This window comes from Penaeus monodon, chromosome 24, assembly GCF_015228065.2.
Source record: "Penaeus monodon isolate SGIC_2016 chromosome 24, NSTDA_Pmon_1, whole genome shotgun sequence".
NCBI classification, from domain to species: domain Eukaryota; kingdom Metazoa; phylum Arthropoda; class Malacostraca; order Decapoda; family Penaeidae; genus Penaeus; species Penaeus monodon.
The window spans coordinates 9866516-9866849 of NC_051409.1; positions in this window are offsets into that span (position 1 = coordinate 9866516).

The following is a 334-nucleotide window of genomic DNA, read 5'->3' on the forward strand; positions in this document are numbered from 1 at the left end:
CCTTCGCCTTTCAAAAACATCCTATGCTTTCTTGTCCATGCGTTTTCCACTCACTATCTTCATCATCAGCCACCGTGTAAGTTGTGGTTACACATAGCCCACCTTTTAAGACAAAGAGTAACTTGCAACATTCAAATATAAAATATGAAATCACTACTTTAGCCATTTGCTATAACTACAAATGTTGCTATTACTACTAGTCTACTGCTTCTGTAACCAATATTATAGCAATAATCATGTTTTTTATAGTGACTTTTTATCACTCGTGTAATGAAATTTCGCTCTAATGCTCGTAGTCTTAATATCGACATTATTTATTTGGCCTGTGTATTTC